We start from the raw sequence: 26,210 nt of genomic DNA, 5'->3' as shown, positions 1-26,210 counted from the left end.
GATACTGTAGGGTGCTGTCAAAAATGTATACATGTATACTTCCTCTCAATATTTCATTGTATTCTATACATCCCTAGGAAGGTAGGGGGAAATTAAACAAATATTTGGAGACTAACTCTAGGTTTTATTTATTGGCGATATCCTTACTTCATCCTTTTCCTCTGTCCTCAAATGTCACAGATAACTAAGCTATGCTGTATCAAGAAAAAAAAGTATTTTCAATACATCATTTGGGAAAGAGACACTCTACATCAAGCTCGTATTTTCCTCGGGCTCTGAAGCCTTAATAATTTAAAACAGTATCCATCCAAATATTAATGAAAGTTTCATCAATTACTTAACACTTATATATCTATACACCAAGGATTGGTTGTATACGTTTCTGTTAAATTCATAAACCTCTATATGTATGGATATATTGGGCCTATTTATTCAATATTCATTCAACCAATATTAATTAGGCATCTACTATCAGCCAGGCATTTTTTTTCTTCCCAGTCTACCTTCTTTAAAAATAATATCCATACCTTCTTCCTTTCTCCAACTTCTTATAATTTCCTTATAAGATCCACCTACTGTAGTCTTTTCGCTCCTAAAGGGACACTTGGACTGAGAAATGCCTTAAACTGCAAAGGCAAAAAGGTACAAAGGGCTTGGAAAGCAGGATTCTGTGTTATGCAAAACATCTGATTGTTATTGTAGCACTTAGGTAACTGACTGCCGGTTGATGGAGAGCTTCAAAACCAGTAACTCAGATTTTTAGTCTAAGATTTGATTTGATTTTTAGACTAAGATTTGAAGTAGATAGATGCTACAATTCATGGTTGCAGATTTAGTAATATTAACAGCATAGCTAACACATATTTTAGTTAGTATGTGCCAGGTACTGTTCTAAATGCTTTACATGTTTTAACTCTTAACCCTTATAATAACCCTATAGGTAGATGCTATCTTCATTTCAGAAATGGGAAACTGTGAGACAGAGAGGTTAAATACCTAAGGTCACATAGCAAGGGGCTTGAGCAAAGGTTAGAACTTAAGCCTGTCTGACTCCAAAGGCATGTTCTTTCTACTATACCATGATGTTGTCTGATAGTTTCCTTTCCACTGTTAATATTTCAGTGATTGTATGTCCATTAGGAAAGTGGCCAAGGGACCATGAACTTTTCTCTTCATCTCTCCCTATCTTCCCCTGTACTATTTTCCCTAAATCTCTTTTGTATAATTGACTGTTCACCCCACCCTCTGTGACCACCCAAGTCATTAGAACATCATCCCTTTCTGGGAAATCGAGACTGACTCCCCACTGAGCCTACTGCCAGAATAAGAATGCTCCATAACATCTAGAAAACATTATAACATTTTATGTAAAAGGGCAAAATGAAAACATAAATGAAGACAAATTGGCACACAATGATTAAAGTCACTTTAATAGACTTAAAACATAAGAAAATATGGTAATTTTTCTTAGTGGTTAAATACTGTATTGCCTACTCAAAAAAAAAAAAAAATAGAATTCAGAGTGATTTGGTAGGATTAAATCTAATGATTATCTACACACACACCCCTTAAAAATGTTTTCTTCCACATTTGAAAATCAGTAATTTTGGACAAAATAGGTGATTATTATAGACTATTTATATAGTAATATCTCATTATACCTGAATTGACTCGTTTGACAATCTCAAGAAAAGAATCTAAAACAAGTAAGAAAAAAAAAAAGTAAAATAGATGGCACAGAGTATATATACCAAAGAATATGTACTGTACTCAGAGGAAAACCTTTGGTTTACCTCTCTTAGACACAATTTACTTTTATTTTGTATAAAATTACAAAAAGCTTGTTTATTTAGTTTCTAAGTCCACAGTAATTTAGAAGGAAGTAGGGACTACTACTGTTTAAACTGACAGAGAAAGAATGATAGTCAACCATTTGATCACAAGGGAAGAGTCAGAAAAATTCTAAAAAGCAGAAATAAGAACTTGGACAGTACAGTAGTAGGCCATTTACTAAAAGTGTACGTTTTTTTTTAAGATTTTTTTTTTTATGTGGACCATTTTTAAAGTCTTTATTGGGTTTGTTACAATATTGCTTCTGTTTTATGTTTTGGTTTCTTGGCCGTGAGGCATGTGGGATTTTAGCTCCCAAATCAGGGATCAAACCTGCACCCCCTGCATTGGAAGGTGTAGTCTTAATCACTGGACCGCCAGGGAAGTCCCCTAAAAGTGTACTTTGATGTAAGCCTTAAGGAGCTCTGACAGCACCACTCTCTGACAGATTAGGGTAATAGCTAACCTCCATAATAAAGATTCTTACTCATGTTGTAAAAAACACCTACAAATATTTCTATAAGAAATATAATTTAAAAGGTATGGCGAAACTGGCAAAGTAACAGCAATCCTCATAAGTCAAAAATGACCAATAGGAGGAATCCAAGGAGGTAGGGATTACTGATGCTGGTGGCTATGAATCCCCAGTAACCTAGAGCAGCAGCATAGGGAACAGATGACAAAGCCTAGGACTTGGGAAACTGGGGGGTGCCAAACCCCAAAAGGCTAAACTATCATTGAAAGCATTAACTAGGAAAAACACCCCATCTACAAAAGGAGGTAAAAAATTTGCCTGTTTCAACTTTTGTTCTTGGTAGAAGGGGTAAAACCTCCTCTGAAAATTTATAAGCACAAAGTGGCTCACATATGAGGAGCTGGGGCCTTAAATCCCTTTACCTACCAGGTCTTAAAAGAAACAATCAAAAAAACAAGGCAAGGATTCAGTTAAAGTGGTTTGGTTATGTCCCCCAGGCTCCAGTCAGAAATATAGATTATCTCTGAAGGAGATAAAATTCTGATGAATATGAGCTTACAATAATAAGACATACCTTGAAAAAAAGCACCATTAGTGAGGTCTGAAGAAACAATAATCACCTAAGACCTGCAAGACTTCAGGTGTTAGAATTATAGATGCAGAATACCAGTTTAATATGTTTCTTAAATTTTTAAAGGAAATTGAAAGTATGGATGAGGAACAAGAAACCATCAAAAAATAACCAGATTTAAAAATGAATCGAATACAGACTTTATAATAATTGAAACAAAATTCAATGGATAAACACTGTATTCAGCATAGATGAGGAGAAAATTATTAATAAACTAGAAAGTAAATCTGAAGAAACAATCCAGAATGTAGCACATAATACAAAGAGATGGAAAATATGAAAGAAGAAATAAAAAACATGGAGGATCGAATAGAAGGTCTAATATATATCTAATTGGAGTTCTCGAAGGAGAAAGGCAATATTCTAAGAGATGATGGTTGAGAATTTTCCAGAACTGATTAAAGACATCAATCCTCATTTCCAGGAAGCACAATGAATCCCATACAGAATAACTGAAAGGAAATATATACCTTGACATAGAGTAAAACTGAAAAATTCCAAGACAAAGGGAAGATCTTAAAGGTTATCTAAGAGAAAAGTCAGATTACCTACAAAGGAAAAACTAAACTGACAGTCTAATTTTTAACAATGGAAGCCAGAAGATCGGGGAATAATATCTTTGAAGCACTGAGAGAAAATGGCCTTTCTTGAATTATACTAATATATGAAACTATCTTTTAAGAAAGTGAATGCAAGAAACACATTTTAAGAGAGAAAAAATAAGAGTCTACACAAATATATCCTCACTGAAGTAGCTTCAGTTCAGGAAGAAGCAAAATGATCCCAGTAAGGAAGTGGAAAAAATGCTACATGTCAACAAAGAAAAGGTTCTTTGTACTTAAGATTTTCAATTCATGTGTAAAATTCTCACCTAAGTAGGATAGTACATTCCCTAAGGATCTTAGATAGGTTTGTATTGAATATATGTTTCCATTTTATTTGCTTAGAGTGGAATGGCCAGCTCATATAAAAAGCATAGGTTTAACTTTCTAAGGAACTGCCAAACTGTTTTCCATAGTGGTTGAACCATTTTTACATTACTGCCAGCAGTGTATGAGAGTTCCAGTGGCTTTACATCTTCACCAACTCTTAGCATAGTCAGTATTTTTCATTTCAGTCAATCTAATGGAAGTAGTGCAGCGGTTCTTAACTGAGGGTGATTTTGCCCTGTTAGAGGACATTTGACAATGTCTGGATACATTTTTGGTTTTCACAACTGGTAGGTAGGTCAGTTGCCACTGACACGTACCTGGTATGCTAGGGATTCTGCCAAACATCCTAAAACACACAGGGCAGCCCCTCACAACAAAGAAATACTTGGTCCAAAATGTCAAGTGCTGAAATTGAGAAGCCCTTGTGTAGTAATAATGCATTGTGGTTTTAATTTGCATATCTTGGATAACTATCGATATTAAACATTTTTTTAATGTGCTTATTGGTCATTTATATATCTTCATTCATGAAGTGACAGTTCAAATCTTTTGTTAATTTTTTTTTTAATTGGGCTGGTTGCCTTCTTGCTACTGAGTTGAAAGTGTTCTTTATTCTGAATACAAGACTTTGTCTGATATATGTGTTGCAAATATTTTCTTCTAGTCTATGTCTTGTTTTGATGATTTTCTGCTACATTAACTCCATACAGCAAAAAATAAAGTCATCTTTCTTCCAGAGACGAGAGCAGGTGGATATTGAAGACAGGGTTAAATAACAGTTTTTCTTTTGGTATCCTTGGCTCATAAAAAAGCACTTCTTAAAAAGCAATATTAGTTGATGCCACATGGAAAACTGGGCAGCACATACCATAGAGACAAAGAGAATCTAATACTTAAAAATGATTCCCCCAATCCTAGGACCTGGCACAGAACAAAGACTGGGCCATGTAAGTAGTGTGTTGAACAAAGAGATACTTTTAAAAAGTCCCCAAACTACAGTTATTTGTATCAGAAAATAATAACACCACCCAAAACATGCCAAAAAATCTGCAGAAGAAGAAATGAAAAAATGGTACTGGAATCACACAGTGGTGCCTATTGGTGACGTGAGAGAAGGTATCTTTGAACTGGGTTTGAAGATTACCTTGAAAAATGTACATTAACTGTCTCATGTACATTTAGAGTCTAAACTGTTCACTTGATAATCGTCTAAAATTCTTACAGTTTCAAGACTACTCTGAAATAGAGATTTAGTGTATGAAAATGATGATTTTTAGGATACTTTCTATCCTCTGCTTAAGAAAATTATTTATTATAGAACATTTGCAATAATGTAAGCAGTAAATGGGGAACCAAAGTAGCAAAAATGGTCCTGAGTTCTATAAGGAATTTCAGAGAGCTACTATTTCTAAAGATTATATAGAGCTCCGTGTCCTAGATTTTTTCCCTAGCTGTTGATGACTAAAGACACCATTAGGAACAATGGAAACCATGGTTTAAAACACAGTAATTGTACCGAAAAGGTGGTCTCCAGACTAAATGCACTTGATTCATGGCAATTTTACTTCTCAGAACAATTCTTATGAGTAGCAGGGATGATTTTGCTTTATTAAATATTTTTCTTGAGTGTGAATTATTGCCTAAAATGCCATGAATACTGAATTTTAAATGTTGCCATTTTTTCTACCACTTCCCCTCCCCCGTAAACACTCCTTTTTCCCAATAACAAGCAGATTTGTCTACTCTCTGCTTTTCTTAGTAAGGAAAGAAATGTTCATTATTTTCCTATATAAATTTGCATTCAATTAAAGTCTATTTTCCTGAGCTTCTTCAACCCCCTCAGTAAAGTTCTTAGATACAGTCAAAGACTGACAGATAATGTAAGTTCTTAGATAGTAAGGTAACCAACAACAGTATGTTGGGTCCCTTCTTTCCCCCTAGTACAAGTGGTAGGTAATAATTAATAAAATGGCCTTTTAACTTGGCCATAGCTTTCCCTGACACTTGGGATTAGAGGCATGTGTCGGCTTCCTCTGATTCCCCATTCTTTGGTCCTGCAATAGCATAAACAAGATCCCTAGCCCTCGAACTCTCAGAATCTGAGCTTTAAAACCTGACAAGTCACTGACAGGACCCCCTGATCTGAGAATCTGGTCTAAGGAGAGGTATAAAAATAAAAAATAAGAAGAATGGGTTCTGGAGAAGCAGGGATATCAGAAAAACTACTTAGGACTATGAATGCCCACAAAGGCCTGAGCAGTGCTCTATGTCCAGAGTATTCATGTAAAGGTGTAGATGCTAAGTAATTGTTTCCTATGCATGCAGAGTATGCTAGGAGAAAAAGACAGTGGGAGATTTCTTCAGTGTATCAATAAATTAGGCAACTGGACTTTTTCATGTCTCAAAATACTATTTTCTCGGCTGCCTAAAATGATTTCATCCATAAGTTTGAGGACAGGGCAGAAACAGATGAAACAGAGGAAGAATAAAAATGGCCAGGACCTGGATTAGAGAGAAATATGTCACAAAGGAAAAATAACTGTCTGAAATTCTCAAGATCCTAAGGTCTTGGAAGGAACCATAAAATCTCACATTATATAATGAATATAACTCTATGTAACTGTGGAACAAAATGAAAATGTATATAGAGTTTTACAGTCCACAAATTTCCCATGGAGTGACTGCCATTTCTCACAACCACCTTGTGAGATGGATCTCATTATTCCTGTACTAAGAAGAAACTGGCCAACCTTTAAGTGGCAGAGGTAGAGTCAGATGCAGGTCTGTCTGACTTCAGGTCCAATGTCCTTTCCTTTCCCCTACTCAACAGTTTAAAATGCAGCTTCCGAGCCCGCCCTCAGGGAGCTTACAATCCAGTTGATGATAAAAGACTCAGAAACAATGAGGACAACACTAGGCAATGTGTAATTCTGTGTTAAATTACATGCTACAAACTGAAAATATGCAGCAATGGAGAGTCAGTAAAGGCTTGAAAGATGGGTAGAGGGGAATGGCACAGGGGAGAGAACAAGCTTGATGAACTCTAGAGACTGAAAGGAAATTGTCTTGTCCCTGGCAAGGGATATGAGTTAGTAAGCAGTGGGAAATAAGTTAGGGTCAGTTTTAGGGAGCCTACAAAGCCAGCGAAAGAGGAGACTAGAGAAAGAAAAAGGCAATAATGGAGCCCTAAAAGCTTTCTGAGTAGTGATATAAAGTGGTGAAAGTGGTGACTTTCACAAGTGTACAAGATGAGCCCAGGCAAAGGAAACCTGAGTACATCTAAGGAAGAGGTAGTGAGACTAACTATTCCCCTCCTCTTCAGCCTCACGACTTTATCTAACTTCACAGTCTACCCACAGGGATCATTCCTGGACTTGTGCACACGCTCTTCCCTCTGACCACAATTCTGTTCCCTCTAATCCAGGCCCACTTCTCACTGTCAGTCTGAAGTTAAAAGTCATTGCCTTGGAGAAGCCTTCCCTGTCCTCCACGCCCACTGAGCACAGTAAATATCTCCCTTATATACTTCCCTGTTAAAGCACTTATCTCTCTGCACTGTAATTCCTAGTGGGCTAGCCAGTCTCTCTTATTAAACTGAAAGCTCCAAAGGTAAGAAATGACCCATCTTGTCCCGCACTGAATCCCTTGGTACATAATGGGTGAATCAGAGGAAGTAAGGAGGGGTATAAGATCAGGAAACAGATTTAGGGCTACTTTCCCTAAGATTATATGAACAGGTAAGAAGACAGATACATGTATAGCCATGCTTAAATAAGGAAGAATGTAATGTGGAAGATAGCCTCAATGTCAGTGAAAGAGATATTCCAAGCCTTCTTTCCTTCTATCTATCCAAAACCCCTTAATGAAGGAGAGGGTTGGATCAGGGTCATGACAAAGGTAGGAAGAAGATATACTTTTTATAACCACTGCTTGAGGATAATAGGCTGTAATTTTTTTAAACCACATTTTGGCCTTAAAGGGAGCGAAGAATTTAAGAACTTTCATTTAACAACTCTCTACAGGGAACACAATGCTTTGCAAGAACCCACACAGGATATTTCAGAGCACACTAAGACGAAAGAAACATAATTCCAGCCCTAAGAAGCTTTATAATCCAATAAAGAACCACACACAGTGGAATTATGTTAAAGGTATAAGCAGTGCTATGGCTTCAGATGAGGGGAAGAAGTCAAGAGATCATAAAAAACGTGTCAAGCAGGGAAATGAGGTGACTGAGCTTTGATTTTAGAAGATCAGGAGAAACTTCTAGGATGGTCTGAGTTGTGGGGAGAAGCTAAGGGGAGGTAGACTTTAAGACAGTGTAATGGTCTAGTTAAGGGGTAACTGGATGTATGCCAGAGTGATGAGAGTAGAAATAGAATGCAAGAGACATATTCTGTAAAGTCAAGAAGGCAGAATCTTAAAAATTGATTACGAATGCCTTAAACTTATGAGTAAGGAAAATAATGAGTTGAGGTGATACCTGAATCCTCACTGCTAATGTGAGACGAATTTTTGAGTGGGTAAAGGTTGCTCCTAAGGTGACCTCCCCGCCAAAAAAATTGATTATGAATTAGAAGAAAATTTATTTCCCAAGAAGCCTTTTGCTTCTTTCCACTTTGTACCTCAACAAATACTGTATAAGGCAAAGGTGGTGTTGTCAAAGATGGTTTTGATGAGATGCTTATGGATAAGATAGTGAGGTTGCTTTTATTTGTGACTGTTCACTTACAGACAGATGCCTCCAGCTGTTTTTATTCCATAATGTCCCTCTGAAATTATCTTTAGAGCTTAAAGTAGTATGATTAAGTGAAAAGAATCAGTACTCAAAATGAGAAGATCTTTTTCTATGTAGATACAAGGTAACAATCAGATAGATTATACCATTAAACATTTATAAAGAAGAAGCAGTAAAGTATAATGACTAGAAGCATTGGCATTAGAGTCCAACAACCCTGGGTTCCAAGGAAAAATTAAATCTCTTTTAGCCTTGATGTCCTCACCTGTATAATGCGAATGATAATATAGTGACCTTAGAAGGCCAGAGGATTACATGAAATCACACACAGTGACTGGAATAATAAGTGGTCAGTAACTATTAGCTCTGAGAGCTACACAGTAAGAGCTACAATACATCAAACCAGCAGTCCTGTCTTATTTAAAACATAAATTAAATAACTCTTTAGCACAGCATTTGTGAAATACTCAAATTTTACTCATCCTTTTGGTGTTTGGGGCTTGAACAATGTGCATTTAAGATTAAAATTATTAGGTATCAATGTACTTTTTAAAATTTAGTATTTGTAATGCTGTTTCTTCTAATTACAATGTTTACTAAGTATCTGCAAATAATTTAATATCAAGCACAACCTAGCCTTAACGATTTTACACATTAAAAGAGAATCTATATTTTAAAAACAATACTGTGTTTTCTATAATAATTCTTTGTATACCTTTTATTATTGATATTTTTCCAAGAAAATCCATTGGTCAATGTGGTAGAGATGGCTAGTTGTCCCTAGTGCCGATTCTCTGCTTCTTCTATGGTTAATAAAACCCCAAATCTTTAGTTGGGTATATTGCCACTCAGAGAAAAGACAAATTATCCAGCTCTCCTTGCATCTAGGTGTGACCAAGTTGGTAAACTTTGGCCAATGTGATTATAAAGGGTAATGGAGTGTGCATAATAAATGTCACTAAAGTGAGGAAGCATATGCTTATTCTCCTAGTAAATTTTTCCTCTGTCTGGAATGTGGATGTGATTCTGGAGCTGCAGTGGCCATCCTGGATATCTGTCTTAGAGATGAAGCCACATCTTGAGGCTGCTGGAAAAACACAGAAGGGATTTGGGCACCTGATGATTACATGGAGCTTCTGAATCAGTCCTGGACTGCCTTCATTTACATGAGAAAGAAAGAAACTGTCCTGTGTAAGAATTATTATTTTTTTTTTAAGAATTCTTATATTGCATTTTCTGAACTGGCAGCCTAATGTAATCCAATCCTAAAAAATACAGACAAAAAGAAAGCCAAAATTTAAGCTCACTTGTTTTCTTAGTAAGTTTGTTCTCAACTTATACATGCCTGGTCTTTTTATGTCCCCTTTCTTCTTATTCCTACTGTAAACTCCTGGACGCCTGCAGACATTACCTTTGATTCATTTCTATGGTGTTAAGGGAGGGAGGGAGAGGGGGTGAGTTCATTCAGCTGCTCCACCACTACCACAGTTATATTCCTAACCTATTCTTTAGTCTACCCCCACCCACTCTAGAGTCTATTTTGCTCTTCATCCTAGAATTTCAACTCCATAAAAGAACTGTCCTCAAAAACACCATTTATTTGTTCATTACCCACTCAACATATTTTGAGTGCCTACTGTATTCTGTTAGTTGATGAATAAAACAGACCCTGACTTCAGACAGCTAAGTCAGGCAATATTTTAAAATGCAGATTGAACTGTGTTCTATTATTTATGTACTACAACTCTATGGTCCCAAATTTTACTAAAGGATCAAAGTGAAAGTAAGTGAACGTAAAAGATTGGGAAAAAACAGATATATGGAGAGGGAGCAGGAAATAAGGAGGTGTGGAGGAGGACTCTCAGGGACAAAGGCAAGATGTAACCGTATAGCAAAGGAAGAAGGAGGGAGAAGGGAAAGGAACACACATTCAATAAATTTTACTGGGCTTCATACATCCTTAAAACCTCTTTCATGTGTTAGTGATTAATAGGGACAAGCTTATTGTTAAACTTCTGGAACCCTTAGAGCATAGCAACCACCCTCATTATTATATCTGCTGTTTGCATTGCTAGAAGCAAAGACCTTCACAAACCCTCAGAAAGCTCCCCACTATTCCTTCCCAATCCCAGTGCCTATTTAGAACTTCTACCCCTTCTCACCTCTAACTGGAACCTTCTTCTACCAGTGTCGCCTGAGGGAAGAGGTGATTCAGTAGAATGGGGAGGGAGTGTTGTTGAAATCCCCAATCAAAATTTAGGTTTAATTTTCTCATACAAACACTGCTAAAATAGAATATAAACATCATTTGTGCTTTACTGTTTGGCAATAGAGCAGTAAAAATTGGCTTTATGGGTTGTCTTTAGGATTTGCCAGAGTGAGAAAATAAGTTCTAAGTTTTAAATAATTAATACGAATTTTAACTTCGGAGTGTCGTCCCACTGTGAAACATAGAAAACCTGAAAATCATTCTTTGCCTAAAATATAAAGATGGTACTATTGCTGGACACACGGCTCCAGAAGAATGAAAAAACAAAAACAAAACACCCAAACAACTCAGCTACTGATGTCGGGATTTTGGTGCTTTTTGTTGTTGTTGTTTTTATCTTAGGTGAGGGAACATGTATTTATTAAATACTACTAAACCAGTCTGTGACATTTAGTTCTTAATACTCTACAATACGACATTATGAAAAAATTTTTTCTTAGATTGTGGTTTTAACACTTCACAAGTAGTTTCTTTTCCTGTTAACTTTTCAGACAACTCTGCTTAAGCTTGAGCTAAATACCTGGAGGAAGTGCTACCACAATTTTAGCTTTCTTGTTTCCAGTTGAGCAGTATTATTCTCAGTATTTCTCCATTAGGAAAGTATCATATGTTTACTTTCTAGCCTAATAAAATTGCTTTAACCTAATAAAAATTTTTGTAGTATATAAAAATTAATATGAAATAATTATGGTAAAATAAACAGTTATAAATCTGAAACAGAGAAAAACAGGAACACTGTCCCACCAGTACTAGCAAAAAGGCTTATAGGATGCTTAAAAACTTTCTTTGGCTTTTGTTTAGCACCTGAGTCAGGAAACTCAGGGTCCCTTGTCTTTTTCTACAGGGTCCCTGTCCATAACATGCAGCCAAAACATAACACTTGTTATATTCCTGATACAGCATAAAAAAGCAAGAAAACATTCTAAGTAGTAAAGACAGTCTTTTCCTCCCCCATGGACCATAAGTCTAGAAAAACAAGTTACCTCATTTATGAACCATGCTATTTAAGACTCTGTGATGCAACAATATTGCACTACTATTTTCTATAAAAATGTATTCTTCCAATTAAAATCTTAGCTCAAATGTTGGCCAGCAAAGTCCTAAAAATCTAGTTTTTTTCCCTCTTATTCTATCAAATTGGATTTAGGGAACAGAAAAAAGTATGTTTTTATTTCACACAGTAAACATCATTAGGCCCTAGAAACTATAAATCTCTACTAATTGGTATCTTTGCATAGCAGTAGTTATGGCAACCTTAATTCATGGGGATGACTTTGAAGTACTGCAAGATATTAAAATCCCCTCTGATTAAACAACGCAATTATATATTCAGCATCTAGTCCACATCTGATATAATAATCACAGATTTCAGAGCTAAAATAATTATAAAATAAACTGAGTGAAGCTAGAATTGCAATTTGGAGAGTGTCTAAATACAAATACTTTCATTCTATAAATGAAAAAATTGAGAACCAGAGGTGAAATACAGTTTTAATGTTGATGTATTTATCATATTATAGTTTTGAGAAACTTGGAAATCTGTGTGTAAAATCAGGGCTGGTCTTAGGATTTGATAGAGTAAATGGCTGCTTACTTGGTGTAATTTTAGAAGTGCTATTACCAAAAAAAAAACACATAAAAATGTGTCACCCAAATTTTCCCTCAGAAATGGAAATAGTAAAATGATACCTAGTTGTCTTTCTTTTACATATTTAGTTGAGGTTTAATAATGCCTATAATTCTATAAGCAGATTAATTCCATTATTTTCTGTTAAAATGCAAATATAAAACTCATATAAAAGAAAAAACTCACACTATATAATGGATTCAAACCTTACATAGGCATGTAAGGTGAAAATCATGTAGATAAAATTATCCTTGAAAATCTCTTTTGAAGGTACCAGACTGAAGACAGATAGTCCACTTCTTAATAAGTCCAAAGCAGACATTTTGTCCCTCAGTATTAGAGCTGATGACTGTTTATTTGGTTCAACACCAGTTGGAGTCATTGGCTTGTGTTCAGGAGGCTTGTATAAAAAAGCCTTGTGTAAAAAAAAAAAAAAGTCTTTTAACACTTGAAATACGCTCAGAATGGTGAGACGCTCACTCTATGAGAAGTGAGCAGGAACTCAGACCAATGGAGAACATAGCAGATTTCTGTTTCTTATTTTACACTCACTCAGGGGCATATGCTCATTGAGTGTAATGTTAGGCAGAATTGCCTATGATATTTATATTAAAAATACATTCTGCCTCACACTGAAAATTCTTTTGATGAACAAGAATAGTTACATTTGCATAAGTTAAATGTATGAGTGATGTAATTCCACTGTAGGGGTCAGTTCTTTCCTTAAGACCAGGTTTTGATGGCCTATTAGGGCAGTAGAGAAAAGAACAGGTTCTGTGTCTGTGAACAAGGAAAGATCCCATGGAGGGTGGGGAAAGACCATGGTCAAAGATAAATTTTGCCTACTGCACAAATTTGTTTAGAGTATAGATACGCATATGCTGCATAAAACCTTTAAGTTGAAATACCCTACTAACCATAATATCCCACATTCTCAAACATGACAGATAACTGAGAATTTACTATAATTTCCCTTCACCTGTGCAAATAGTAACTATTAGTGTGAAAGTATCATCTTTATATTTTACTGTTTTCAGTTCAAGATGAGGCCCAATTTTAAAAAGTTAACTTGGAGGGGAGAACATCAAATTCGTAAAACACAGTGTTGTCTTGTGGCTTTTCTACTAAGTACTGCCAGCAAGTGCCGGCTTCTTTATCTAGCTAAGCACTGCTAAAGTGTCTAAAGTGGGAGGGGTCATAGTCCTATCACTAGTAGTAAAAATCCTAAGTTACTAAATTATATAGAGACAATTTACATGTACAGAGTCTAAACTCGTTGATCCAAATAGCAAAATGAAGTTGACAGAAATGGGAACAAGTATTTTCATGAATTTACAAACTAAGTTTCTATTAAGAGTTCTTTTGGCTACAAATTCAGTTTTTCAAGAAATTTGTTGATAGTCCTCTTTCTCCTAACTAGAGTATTGTTCATGTAAAAAATACATTAGTCAAGTGAATTATTGTGGCCTCAAATCTGAAAAGGAAACAGGGATGGGAGGGGGGAGAAAGCACATTGAGGGGGGTTATTTCGTGGCCACACACTGCACCATGGCTGTGGCTGGAATTTCACAAATGTGTATGTACCACCAGCCCAGTGGAGTTCTTTGGGAGAATACAGATGGCTGAGCTCACTTAGGAACCATGATTGGGAAAACAGCTAACTGGAAATACATGGCCAATTGATACGAGGTGTTATCTTTAGCATGAAAACCCCAGTTATGGGAAGAGAGATTATTATTTGAATTGCTAGTCTTCAGCTATAGCACTAATGAAAACTATTTAAGGAACAACAACAACAACAACAGCAACTCCCCCTTTCACAAAAGAAATAATTTAAGTTGGCAGGTCTCTTATTTATATGATATCAACTTTTTATTATATTTAAATATACTTCTTTAATTGATGAGGCACAAAAGTATCAAACTGAAGGTTTTTTGGGGTGGTGATGGGAACTGAGAAAGGACAAAAGGGTTGAGTTTAATTAATGTTCAGACTTCTGATTTCTCTGTCAACTTAGTTGTTAAATGTGGGAAAGTTATTACGAATTTATCATTTTGGTAGTGCTACGCTATTCTTCATGTAAACATTTGTCCAAGGACTCTTGAGGCAACTCCAGAAAATTACATCAGGTGTTTTGCTACAATGATTAAATTAAAACAAGAGTCCTTGGTATCACTTCCTTGATTTTATTTTAGCTTCTTAAAAACAAGTGAAATGTTAACCATCTATATGACAAACTAGTTTTTTTTAAACAACATATTCTCAGTTTGCAGAGTATTCATCATTTTAAATTGAAACATAAAAATAGCAGACAACATTTCACCATTTCTTCTCTCCAAGGACAACCCAGCATTTACCTGTACAAGTACTTGTGCCACTAACAAGTAACTAATGAGCCAAAGGAGGGATTTTGAGGGCAATGAAGAAGTGGTAGAAGTTTCTATAACATAAGGAATCAAGGTTCAATCACAAAAATTCCTCATGTCATGGGAAAACAACAGGGCCCATGATTAATATGTGAATAATATAGAATATTTTAATGATGTAGCACTGATTAGTTCAGAATTGATTGCTTAACTAAGAATCCTGGGATCTCTTCTCTCTTAAACCATGTCATAATCCTTGAACTATTTAAAAATTTCATAACAAAATATTCCAACACAGCATTGAGAAATTATCTTTTAAATGACAGCAGTAAAAAAAACAAAAGGCAGTAGACCTGGTGTATAAATTAATCAAATTAAAACAATCTAGCAGATAATTTTCTAAGCTTCTAATATCCTTATGCAAACCATTTAGGACACTGATGATGAATGTATGAATGTTTAGATAGGTAAATACATAAATATTTCTAGTTTTGGCTTAAGTACCACTGAAAAATGAGAAGATTTCTGCTGCATAAGATATATTTTATTAAACGTACATTTATAGTAGATAGTACTTCTACCACAAATTATATAATTGCAAGTATGTGAACTCAATATGCCTGTGTCTTCCTACTATAAAAAATTGAAACAATATAAACACTATAAATTAAGACCTATTTGGAAAGAATTTTTTCTAACAATGTTTTATTTTAAAAAACCTAACAATGTTTTAGATCAATTATTATAGATGAGAAATATAAAAGCCTGGTCTCTGTAGCCAAAGGACCAGGAAAAGGAGAGCCTAGTAAGACAGAACATTTTTCAGCAATAACCACTCTACTTCAGGAAACCACCACCACCAGCACCACCACCACCACAATAACAAAACTGTGGCCCTATTCTCACCCATGCCAGCAAAGGCTAAGTGGGGAGACTAGACTCCCACCCTTGCCCAGATGTAACAAGGTACCCTAAACTCCCTGCCAGGGTAGTGCCAGAGAAGGCCCAGTAGAGCTGGGATGTTTATCCCCACTGGGCAATAGTGCTTCTCACACCCCATGACTGGCAATGTTAGTGACAGAGACCATGTGGAGAGCCTGGACATCCACTCACGCCAGAATAAGCATTCCTCCTTCCCTGTTAGGGTGGTGTCAGAGGAGGCCTAGGGGAGAGTCAGGACTTTCAACATAGCCCTGTAGTAATGGGGCCACTTCCAACTTGTGGTGTCATGGGAGCAGTAACAAGGCACTCCCACTCCTTGCAATCAGGAAGGTGCCTTTGGAGACCTGATGGAGGGCTGGAACATGCACCCCTTCCCAGAAATAACATAGAATTCCCCTCATCCCTCTGCTTGAGTGTTGACGGAGGCCAAATGGGGAACCTGGATTTCTATCTCCACCTTGCAGGGAAGGCAGTGCTTGTTCCTCTCCCTACTGGAGAAGTTTTAGATAAAACCAACTAAAACAGAATACTAAAATAAGATCCAGAATTTCATTACATAATACCCCAAATGTACAGGTTTTAATTGAATATTATTTGTCATACCAAGGACCATGAAGATCTTAAATGGAATAAAAAAAGACAATCAATAAATGTCAATACTAGATGAAAAAGTCATTAGAATTGTTTTAAAGAAGCCATCCTAAAAAGTCTTCAACAGCAATTTAAAACACTTGAAACAAATTAAATATATAAAGTCTCAGCTGAGAAACAGAAGTTATGAAGAAAAGCCATGAAATGGAAATTTAGGGCTGAAAAATATAATAACTGAAATACAAAACTCAATGGATCAACTCAACAGCAAAATGGAGTGGACAGAGGAATCAGTGAACTAGAAGACAGAACAATGAAATTACACAATCCACACAACAGAGAGAAAATAGACTGACAAAAATACAGCCTCAGAGGCCTGTGGATCTATAACAAAAATCTAACATTTGTGTTATTGGAATCTCAGAAGGAAAGAGCAAAGACAGCAGGACTGAAAAGGCAATTGAAGAAATAATGGCTAAAAACTTCCCAAATTTGGCAAAAGATATAACCCTACAAATTAAGGAAGCTGAGTGAACTCCAAACAGAATGAAACCAACATTAAGACACATCACAGTCACTTCTGAAAAATAAAGACAAAGAAAAGCAGCAAGAGAGAAATGACACTTTACCTACAGGGAAAAACAATTTGAAGGACAACAGATCTCTCATCAGAAACCATAGAGACAAGAAGGAAGTTGCACAACATTTTTCAAGTGCGGAAAGAAAAAACTGTCAACCCAGAATTCTATATCCAGTGAAAGTATCCATCAAGAATGAAGGGGGAAACCAAGATATTCTCAGATAAAAGGAAACAAATGATAACACCAGTACACTGTAATAAGTTATGTATATAAAATGTCATATGTAGAGCAAACACTAAAAGATCTGTACTAAGAGATACACTCAAAAAAAAAAAAACAACCTATAGATAAATCAAAATAGAATTCTAAAAAAATTCAACAAACCCAAACAAAGGCAGCAAAAAGGAAATAAAAATGAACAACAAAGGGAACAAACAGAAAACAGAAAATAAAATGGCAGGTGTAAGCGCTAACATATAACATGGATACAAACCCATACATAACATAATTATATTAAATGTAAATGGTCTAATATTCCAATGAAAAGACAGAGATCAGCAGAGTGGATTTAGAAACATGACCCAACTGTATGCTGTCTACAAGACACTCACTTGAATTATAACAACATAGGCAGGTTGAAAGTAGGATAGAAAAAGATGTATCATGCAAACATCAATCAAAATACAGCAAGAAGTTCTGTGGCTGGATGGTGGTGATAGCCAACAATGTGAAGGTACTTAATGTTACTGAACTGTACACCTGAAAATGTTTAAGATGGCAAATTTTATATGTATTTTACATTCCCCCCCCCACAAAACAGGAATGTCTATATTAACATAAGGTAGAGTAGACTTCAGAGCAAAGAAAATCACCAGAGACAGAGACATTATATCACAATAAAAGGATCGATCCAACAAGAAGATATAGTAATCAAATGTGCATGCGCTAAAGAGACATGCAAAATATTATATATGAAGCAAAACGTGATAGAACTAGAAGGAAAAATAGGCAAATCCACATTATAGTTGGAGATCAACATCTCTCTCTCAACAAATGATAGAACTAGAGAGAAAATCAGCAAAGATGTAGAAGAAACTCAACAATGCCATCAAACAACAGAATCTATATTTGTAGAACATTCCACCCAACAGTAGAATACACATTCTTTTCATATGTCCAGGACTACAAACCAAAATTGATCATATTATGGCTATAAAACAAACCTCCACAAATTTAAAAGAACTGAAATAAAAGGGTGTCCTCTGATCACAATAAAATCAAACTAGAAATAAATAACATAAAGATAACAGGAAAATGGAAGCTTGTAAACTAAACAAACACACTTAGAAATAATTCATAGGTAAAAGAGAACATATCAAGGGATTTTTAAATAGATTGAACTGAAAGAAATAGAAAATACAACATACCAAAATTTGTGAGACACAGCTAAAGCAGTAGTGTGAGGAAAATTTATAACACTGCACACATACATAAGGAAAGAGGAAATTTTCAAATAGATAATTTAAGTTCCTACCTCAAGAACCTGGAGAAAGAAGATCAGTATAAACTGAGAAGCAAGCAGAAGAAAAGGAGCAAGAGGGGAAAATATGGAGACAGTACAAAGATCAATGGTTGCCAGAGATTTGGAAGAAGAGGGCAAAATTGGATAGGTGAAACACATGAATTTTTTTAGGTGATAAAATTATTCTGTATGATATTCCATGTTAGATATATGACATTATGCATTTGTGAAAACCCAAAGAACTTATGGAGCAAAAAGTAAAACAATGAACACAAATTTTTAAAAATCGTCTAGAGGGTTGGGGCGTTGGGTCCCAGGAAGGAATGCAGACTATGACAAGAGAATCTAACTTAAATTACAAATGTATGAAACAACCTCACTAAAGTGGGTAAAGGAAAAATTTGCTGATCTTAGTAACTTCGAAAATGAGTAGAGTCTATAAAACTAAAGCAAAAGGAATTGTATGTAAGCACTGCACTGTCGTTGCTGAAGTTGTTTTCCACATGGGTATGGGTCAACAATTCTATACGGCTATACATATATACTAAAATTGAATGATTAAGTAAATGGATTGTGGATGATGTGAGCCAGATTTCCCACTGGAGGGGAATTTACAGATAAGGGGAGAAATCTAGAATGATCCATGTGGTAATGGATTAGAGTTAGAAATATCACTACAAACTCATGTTTAGCTTAATATAGAGATGGTTATATACAGACATATTTACAGATGCATATACACAGGTTAGTATACACATATATATTTCCTTACTCTGTCTGCTAAGAGGGCCTAAAAGCAATTAATGACACCCTAGTAGCAACAGGCACACCTTGCTGATGTCTCTCTGGTCATTTTGACAGTCTAAAGCTCATTCTTAAGTAGATTCTATAGGAAGTGATCACAGGAAATAGATTCTCTGAGCTGGTACATTTTGAAAAGTTTGTTTACACTTGAAAGTTAGAAAATCCTTGTCTCATACTTTCTTTCCTGGAGTATATAAAATATGCTGCTCTATTTTCTTTTGGTATTGCTATTGAAAAGTCTAATGATAATCTAATTTTCCCCTTATAAGTTAATATCACTATGCTTTGGTAATAATGGCCATTCTGGGTTAATATTCTTAGGCACACAGTGTATTATTTCAATATATAGTTTCTTTCTTTTTAATTTCAGGAAAGTTTTCTTGAATTGTAATTTTTAGTATTCATTTTGTTCCCTTCCTCTGATTTCTTTTTCAGTGGCTTTTATTATCTATATGTTGGCTCTTCTCTGTCTATCCTTAATATCTGTCACCTCTCAAAAATCCTTTAAAATTTTTTCCTCATCTCTTTCCTATTTTTAAAGTTTCCTTCCTTATTTTTCACCTTCTATTTCTCTTATGGTATTATTTACTTGGGCTTACGTTCCTTCCAGTTTAATGCATTTCTTGAAATGATTTTTTCTTTACTTCTAATTTTTTGCAGAGTTACATTACCTCACTTCTGAGTTTTTCTAATTCTTATTTTTGTTGTTCTTTCATTTATTAATTGTTTTCCTTTTGTTTTAAATAGTAGGTTACAATATTTGACTAATCTTTCAAGCATGCTTTCATTGTCTGTAGAGATACTATTCAGCTCCTTATTCTCTATTATAACTTTGTATATTGTTCATTTTTATGTGAAATAAGCTTTCTTGAAATTTTTGAATGAGACAGGACAGATTTTCTAACTTCACAGAATTCCCTTTTCTGTTGTTTTTGAGTAGTTTTCAAAACTGTGACAGCTTGCATTCTGCAATTTTTGGGGGCTCCATTCTCCTCTCCCACAGACTTTCTTTTCTTTTCATCTCTGTTGTCCCTATTCTGCACAATTTTTATTCTACTGTTTCTCAATATGGGACCTTGTCTTAGAAAGAAGTCACAGAAAGGTTGGTTTTAAGAGTTCATAAAAGCTGTACTGCTCCAGTCTCCTTAGTTTTTCTTACAGTGGATCTCGCACTCACCTACTTTTGGAATGAGCAAAATTCCTCCCAATTTCAGCTACTGTTTGCAAATTGGCCTGCCATATTTTCCATATCTGTTGGCTATTTCAGGGTTTTCCTCTTCTCGGGTCTATCAGACACTGCCCCTTGGCTGCCTTCTACCTCCAGCCCAGGCATTTTCACCATACAGGTCTTGTCTTACTTTACTTCTTCCACAATTGACAATGTTGACCAATCCTTTTCTGAAATCTCCCCTCCCTTGTTTTTGGGATAATACCCTCTTTCAGGTTCCATCCTCTATTTCTGGCCACTCAATATCAATCTCTTAATGATTCTTCTTCCACTGCTGATTTCTTATAAATAGGTGTTCTCCAATGTTCCATCCATCCTCAACCCTCTTCTTACTGTATATTTTGTCTCTGGGTGATCTCACTCTTGGCATAATTTCAACAATGAACACTGATCAAGGCTGTAATTACATCTCACCTTTTCTCCTAAATTTGAGGCCCATTTATCCAGCTACCTAATATATTTCACCTTGATATCCTACAGCCATCTCAAATCCAACACATTAAAAGCCAAACTCATCACCTTCTCCCAACCCATCCCACTGCACTACCTACCATCTCTTATATTCTATCCTCTGTCTCCAAAATGGGCCTCACCATACATCCAGTTTCCGATGCAGAAACCTGCAAGTCCTTGCATAGGCTGCTCTGACTCCTTTACTAATCTCTTGCAAAGTTCTGAATATTACACATCCTAAAAACTGTCAAATCTATCCCCTTACCCTCAACCCCAACCCCATCAATTTGGTTACTGTCCATTTCTTTTCTTAATTACAGCAACAGCCTCGTCTCTGTCTCATTGTTTGTGCCACCTTCCAGCCTATTCTCCATACTGGAAAAGTCTTTCTAAATTGCAGGTCTGATGATGTTATAATCCTTCATAGGTTTCCCTTTAACTTTCAGAATGAAATCCAGATTCTTCACATGGCATACAATTCCCTTCTGAATCTCTCCAATCATACTGAGTTCAGCTTACTGAGTTCGACTCAAACATGATAACTCTCATGACTCTGTGCTTTTGCACATGCTAATCTCTCTGACTACAGCACCTTATCTCCTACCTCTTCAACCGGGTGCTCCTCAGTCAGGCTTCAGGAGCCAGTTGAGGCTATGATCTTCTACAGAGCCTTCCCTGACCATTCCCTATCTGTGTCCCCTCATTTTCAATCATCCAAAACCTCCTCTACTACCCCACATACTTCTGGAGTCAAGCACATGTTCACACCACAATAAAACCTCAGGCTTTGCCCCTTTTAGTCATTTTCCTGGATAAGTTGACCTTCCTTCAGAGCACTTGCCACTATTTATTGCAACTGCCTTTCACCTGTTCATCTCCCCCATGTGTCTGTGAACTCCCTGAGAGTGAAGCCTTTGCCTTCTCTGTTTCCCTAGTGCACAGAGTAAATACTCAATAAATGTTAAATAAACAATGTAACATGAGGCATGATGTAGAAGAACTCTAAATGAAAATGAGAATTTGATTTTGAGTCTGTATGGATTGAAGAAAGTGTGACCCATCCTTTGCTCTAAAAGAAAAAACAGTGCCTCAACATTCAATAATTCACCCACTGTGGAACATAAGTAAAAAATGTTATATTTACAAGATTTTAAAAATCTGAGGCAATACTTAAGCTCTCAAAATTCACTGAGACCACGACAAGAAGAATGTCCTTCATAAATGGGCCCCCCTAAATCTTTTGTCTTCCAAGATCACAGAGGCTTAAATAAACATTCAGCTGCCCCTAAATGGCCCTGCTTATAGGTAGTGTAGGAGTTTACCACAGATATTCCTCCACTTACTTTGCCTATTCGACTTTAGATCTGCACCATCAATATTGCTCCAGTGGATTTAGTCAACAAAGCAGTGGAACTACTTCTAAAGGACAGCTGTTAAAATGTAGTGACTATCAAAGAAATAAGGCTACATGCTCTGAAAAGGCAGCTACCTTTTCTAGCCTTTCCCTTTAACACCACGTTTATAAGATCAGATAGGAAGGGTCTCTCAAAATTTTCCACAGAGGCATTTCTAATCTTTGAGGGGAGAGAACTCCTTCCACAGTGGATAAACTGGTGAACAGCCCAAGAGTAGCTGGCCCAAAGCCAGACAATTATTTATACCAAACTTTGTATCTTAATCCCTAATATAGCCATGCTTATTTTTAACCTAAAATAATGTTTTAAATTACTTACCAGTTAAATTACCTATCTCTTACTAAGACCTGTCCCCCCTGTAAACTCCACTCCATTTTAATAAATTCCAGGGAGATATGTTGCATTTATTCTAGGTGGGAAAGATGATATGCAGATTTCACTACAAGCTGCAACAGAAATATCATACTGGAGAGGATGGTACAGCTGACATAGGACTGGAAGTGGCACAATTCCAAGCACATGTTAGATGAGAGCACTTCATCTGGGAGAAACTTAAAGTAATAATTTAAATGTTCATGAGGCAAGATATGTTCCAATTTAAAACACTAAGCAATAGTCCCATCAGTGAAAAGGAAATCAACTTCTAAGTGTACCAAAAGGGCTGTAGGGCAAACAAGAGGAAAATTTGCATCTGTTGAGGTACAAATAGGAGTAGTCCATAAGAGGGGAATTAATTATTATTAATGGCAAACCCTGTAAATACAAAATAAAGCCAAAATCACTGGTCACATAATTCAAAATTTACATGCAATAAAGGCAAGGCAATGGGCTCAAGTCATGACCTGTCAAATATTTACTCCACTGACATACAACCACATATCCCAGGCTGTAATAATATTCCAATTTGTGAAGTTGAGAACTATAAAAAGTGAGGGGTGAGTAGTTAAAACATTTTAACTGTTTACTTCTTTCTCTCCTCCACTAAACAAGAAGTCTCTTGAGGACAGGGGCTGGGACATAGTATTTCTATCCCGTTTGCTTAGCACCCTTCTTTGCACAGAGCTGGCTTTCAACAAACATCTGTAGAATGCATGAATGAATGAATACGTGAATAATAGCCATAACCTATGCAAAACTTGGAAAACATCTTGGCACATCAGAGCAGAAAAAGACGGTATCAAAAAAGGAGGAGGGAATTCCCTGGTGGCGCAGTGGTTAAGAATCTGCCTGCCAAAGAGGGGGACACGGGTTCGAACCCTGGTCCGGGAAGATCCCACATGCCACGGAGCAACTAAGCCCATGCACCACAACTACTGAGCCTGTGCTCTAGAGTCTGTGAGCCACAACTAGTGAGCCTGCACGTCTAGAGCCTGTGCTCCACAAGAAGAGAAACCTGCACACCACAACAAAGAGTGGCCCCCACTCACTGCAGCTAGAGAAAGCCTGCACGCAGCAACGAAGACCCAACGCAGCCAAAAATAAATAAATAAATTTATTTAAAAAAATAAAGAACCCCCTCTTTTTTTAAAAAAAGAAAAGGGAGTGGATATTTATGATTTATATTAATATGTTACATACTAATATTTATTAATATATAATATTTGAAGTCAATTACATATTATATTAACACATATTTTAATAATGTAGAACTGAAAGGAAGTTAACTTACATAAGAACTTTTAAATTTTTTTCAAGAAGAAAATTGCATCATAACAATTAAATGTCTAAACAAACATAAAGGGGAGAAAATCTCAAGATGGCGGAGTAGAAGGAAGTGAGCTCACTCCTTCTTATGAAAACACCAAAATCACAACTAACTGCTGAACAACCACTGACAAAAAAATTGCTGGAACCTACCAAAAATGATACCCTACATCCAAAGACAAAGAAGAAGCCACAATGAGACAGCAGGAGTGGCACAATCACGACAAAATCAAATCCCATACATGCTGGGTGGTTGACCCACAAACTGGAAAATAATTATACCACAGAAGTTCTCCCACAGGAGTGAAAGTCCTGAGCCCCATGTCAGACTTCCCAGCCTGGGGGTCTGGCAAGGGGGAGGAGCCCCCAGAGAATCCAGCTTTGAAGGCCAGTGCAGTTTGATCACAAAAATTCCACAGGACTGGGGCAAACAGAAACTCCACTTTTGGAAGGTGCACACAGGTCCTGTGTGCACCAGGACCAGGGTAAAAGGCAATTACCTCATAAGAGACTGGGCCAGACCTACCTGCTAGTATTGGAGGGTCTCTTGCAGAGGCGGGGGGAGGCTGTGGCTCACTGCAGGGACAAAGACACTGGCAGCTGCAGTTCTGGGGAATACTCATTGATGTGAGACCTCCTGGAGGCCGCCATTTTCTCCCCAAGACCTAGCCCCACCCAACAGCATGTAGGCTCCACTGCTGGGATGCCTTGGGTGAAACAACCCACAGGGTGGGAACACAGCCCCACCTATCAGCAGACAGACTGCTTAAAGTCTTCCTGAGCACTGCCCTGCCCACCAGAGGGACAAGACCCAGCTCAACCCACCAGTGGGCAGGAACCAGTCCCTCCCACCAGAAAGCCTTCACAAACCTCTTAGACAGCCTCATCCATGAGAGGGCAGACAGCAGAAGCAAGAAGAACTACAATCCTGCAGCCTGCGGAACAGAAACCACAACCACAGATTGTTAGAAAAAAAGAGATGGTAGAGGAATATGTCCCAGATGAAGAAACAAGATAAAACCCCAGAGAACAACTAAGTGAAGTGGAAATAGGCAATCTACTGGAAAAAGAATTCACAGTAATAATAGTGAAGATGATCCAAGATCTCGGAAAAAGAATGGAGACACAGATCGAGAAGACACAAGAAATGTTTAACAAAGACCTAGAAGAACTAAAGAACAGACAAACAGAGATGAAAAGCCTATTCCATGCAAATAGAAATCAAAAGAAAGCTGGGGTAGCAATACTTGTATCAGACAAAATAGACTTTAAAATACTGTTTTGAGACAACGAAGGACACTACATAGTGATCAAGGGATCAATCCAAGAAGAAGATATAACAATTGTAAATATATATGAACCCAACATAGGAGCACCTCAATATATAAGGCAATAACAGCCGTAAAAGGGGAAATGGACAGTAACACAATAATAGTGGGGGGCTTAAACACCCCACTTACATCAATGGAAAGATCGTCCAGACAGAAAATCAGTAAACACAAAGCTTAAATGACACATTATACCAGATGGACTTAACTGATATTTATACTGCATTCCATCAGAAAGCAGCAGAATACACATTCTTTTCAAGTGCACATGGAACATTCTCCAGGATAGATCACATACTGGGCCACAAAGCAAGCCTCGGTCAATTTAAGAAAATTGAAATCATATCAAGCAGACTTTCCTGGTGGCACAGTGGTTAAGAATACGCCTGCCAATGCAGGGGACATGGGTTCAAGCCCTGGCCTGGGAAGATCCCACATGCCGCGGAGCAACTAAGCCTGTGCGCCGTAACTACTGAGCCTGTGCTCTAGAGCCCACGAGCCACAACTAATGAAGCCTGTGTGCCTAGAGCCCATGTTCCGCAACAAGAGAAGCCACCACAATGAGAAGCCTGCACAGCACAATGAAGAGTAGCCGCTGCTCGCCACAACTAGAGAAAGCCTGCACACAGCAACAAAGACCCAATGCAGCCAAAAGTTTAAAAATTAATTAATTTAAAAAAATCATATCAAGCATTTTTCCAACGATAACACTATGATATTAGAAATCAACTACAAGAAAAAAACTGTAAAAAACACAAACATGTGGAGGCTAAA

At 36.7% G+C, this 26,210-nt stretch overlaps 1 protein-coding gene and 1 non-coding gene across 3 annotated transcripts in view; one reads left to right on the top strand and one right to left on the bottom strand.

The window, feature by feature from the left end:
• The window catches only part of SESN1 (sestrin 1), a 116,916-nt gene that overhangs the window by 33,430 nt on the left and 57,276 nt on the right, over positions 1 to 26,210 (bottom strand). The gene's annotated exons all lie outside the window — the stretch shown is intronic.
• LOC114238996 (U12 minor spliceosomal RNA) lies at positions 8,306 to 8,421 on the top strand. Its single transcript, XR_003624210.1, has one exon. It is a non-coding gene; the product is annotated as a U12 minor spliceosomal RNA (small nuclear RNA).

The sequence above is a fragment of the Balaenoptera acutorostrata genome, chromosome 14 (assembly GCF_949987535.1).
Source record: "Balaenoptera acutorostrata chromosome 14, mBalAcu1.1, whole genome shotgun sequence".
Taxonomy (NCBI): Eukaryota; Metazoa; Chordata; class Mammalia; order Artiodactyla; family Balaenopteridae; genus Balaenoptera; species Balaenoptera acutorostrata.
This window is presented reverse-complemented; position numbering and strand designations above follow the sequence as displayed.